Below are 2616 nucleotides of genomic sequence, written 5' to 3' on the forward strand. Positions count from 1 at the left end.
CACCACACACATGACACTGCACACTGAAGCCTCAGTCCTCCCACCTGTGCAATGAATGAGGTGGCCTAGACCAGTGCTTCCCGAAGCTGACGGCTCATCAGAACTCTCTGGGGTGGGATTGTATTTTTAACAAACTACCCAGGTCACTGGGTGATTTGGAAACACAGCAGGCTGGACACTCTGCCGCTGTCTAGGATTATGTGTCGTGGAGCAGTCCCCAGAGGTCAGGTGCGGTTCCTACTAGTTCTACAGAAACCACGGTGGCAGGAGTTGGTGTGGCTTGGCAATGGGCATCCCATCTGTGACAACCCTGCCCTAGACAAGCTTTCTGCAGAAAGTAGGTGGGGCTAGGGTCTTTGTCAGTGTCCTGGATGGGAAGGGCAGTACTGGGGTGTCGGGGTGAAAATTTAGGCGGGCAGGCAGAGCAAGGCTGCCAGCCTGCCACTTCTCCATGGCACTCCAGCGGCAGGTTGCCCGGCTACTACCCTTCTCCATGGTCTCCATCTCACTGGCCCCCAGTGCCTGGAGGACCCCTGCCCAGCACAGTGGGAGAAACCAGCTGGAGGAAAGTCTGCAGTCTGCCCGGTCCCACACGAGTCCACGTCAGAGCCAGGCTCTCACCCACACGCTTCCGGTCTTGCTCACAAGATCAACAGCAGAGCCCGTGTTTTCTGTAAGAACCCTCAGAGAACAGAGTGGACTCCTAGCTAACATTTCAGTAAGGAGGGCCTCAGGAGGCTCCCACCCCAATGGGTCCCTGCCCTCCCTAGGAATTAGCCTCCGAGTCAGGGTCTGTCCACAGCACACCTGGGTCCAGGGTCCATTCGGGACCAGGGCTCCCGGGGCCCTCCCTCGGCCAGACTAGTTCCCTGAAGGCCTCTGAGAGGTCTAGGGACTCTTGTCCCATACCTGACACCATCGTGCTTCCTCGGGAAGGGGCCTGGGGCAGGGCACTACATGAAGGTTTATCCAGGGAATAGATTGAGAGTGGGGCTGTGATGAAAGCAGCTGGAGACGGCGCTCAGGTCTGACCTGGATTGGAATTAGGAGAGGCTGGGATTGAGACCGGTTTGGGGCCGGCCAAAGTTGAGCAGAGCTGAGCCTGGGAATGAGCCCATATTGAGGTTACTGGGAGACAGGGTCATGGTGAGTTTTGGGGGCAGGTGATCAGGGAGTGGTTATTAGGGTACGATTGTGAACAGAAGTGAAATCAGATAAACGGAGGCCAAAAGATACCACCCTTGGGGACCAGCAGGTGGCATGGTGGTTAAAGCGCTGGACACTACCACATGACCACCCACGGTTCGAATCCCGGACCTACTGGCTTGCTTTCTCACTTTCCCTCTCTCTCTCTATCTCTGGTCAAATTAAAATAAATGAATGAATAAAAAAAATTAAATAATTTTTTAAAAACTTAACCATTAAAAAAAAGATACCACCCTTACCTTCCTCCCTCTCCAGCTCACCACAGGGGGCAGTCGTACCCACAGAGAGGCATGGTACCCAACCCACCAGGCTCAAGCACAAGCCCCTGGAGTCTGCAATGGTGGAGCCCCAGCCTCGCTGGCTGGAGCCACATGACCTTTAGCACCTACTTCCTCTACCCTCAAATGTGCCTTCCCTGGAGAGATGAAGGTGCCATGTAAGCGGCAGGCACTCACTAAGGCCAGTTCTCTTCTCCCGGAGGATCATGGGAAAGGCTGGGTTGGCCTCTGAGCCAAGGCTGGGCCGGAACAAGAGACAGCAGGGATGTTTGGCGAAGTCCCTGCCACACACCTTTGCCACCGGGACACACCCACCTCCCCAACCTCACGCCGGCCCAAAGAACCCAGGTTGCCCCCACCAGTGGGGTGGGCTCCTTGCTAGCAGCCTTCATTTTTCGCTGGTTTTTGCTTTTTTGTTTTTGAAGCGGCAACTCAGCTAATTTTTGTTTTTAAGCAGCAGTCGGGCCTTCCTTCCTGAGCCTCAAGAGCCTCGCCCAGATTCTCAATCCTTCCTCCCCGCCCCAAAGGTCACAAAGCCAGTCATGGGACGCTCAGAATGCCAGGGCAGGAAGGGGAGTTGGAGATTCGCAGGCCAACCCACCTTGTTTTGTCTCAGGGCTCCCAGCAAGTCAGGCAAAGCAGTGATCTCTGGGCCATTCAGTTCCCTATACTGAGCACTTCTGGGCGGGCAGGGGGTCAAGGTCCAGAACCCTAGGCCCACTCGGGATCTCAGGGCCTGGAGGGTAGACCAAGAGAGGTGGGTGTGAAGAGGAAACAGCTGTTTTAAGCAGAAGCCATCAGAGCTGGCTGCAGAAGGGGAGTAGAGGTTCTTAATTCTGGATCAAACACAGGATTGTGATTAGTGAACAGCAGGGAAGGGAAGGGAGCTCCTGGGTGAGGGAGCTGCAGGGGAGGCAAGGAGAGGGCAGTGTAGACAGCAGCCTGGCATCCCCCACCCGCTGCCCTGCAGTAGTGACAGCTGCTTCGAACTAAAGGCACTCCTGTATTCATTTAGCCCTGACTATAACCCGTGCCCCCATTCTTTCCCCACTTTACAGATGGAGAATTTAGGCAGAGGTTCGGTCTGTTGGACTGAGTGACTTACACACAAGAACCTGGACAGTAGCAGTGT

The 2616-nt window shown here is 55.2% G+C and overlaps 1 protein-coding gene across 1 annotated transcript in view; it reads right to left on the reverse strand.

Moving 5' to 3' along the window:
- The window catches only part of NBL1 (NBL1, DAN family BMP antagonist), a 6780-nt gene extending 4600 nt beyond the window's left edge, over positions 1–2180 (reverse strand). The window contains exon 1 of the mRNA XM_006145206.3: positions 2086–2180. The gene's annotated coding sequence lies outside the window, so the exon portion shown is untranslated. The remainder of the gene's footprint in view (positions 1–2085) is intronic.
- Positions 2181–2616: the final 436 nt, after the last annotated feature.

This window comes from Tupaia chinensis, unplaced genomic scaffold (genome assembly GCF_000334495.1).
Source record: "Tupaia chinensis unplaced genomic scaffold, TupChi_1.0 Scaffold000146_1, whole genome shotgun sequence".
Lineage (NCBI taxonomy): Eukaryota > Metazoa > Chordata > Mammalia > Scandentia > Tupaiidae > Tupaia > Tupaia belangeri.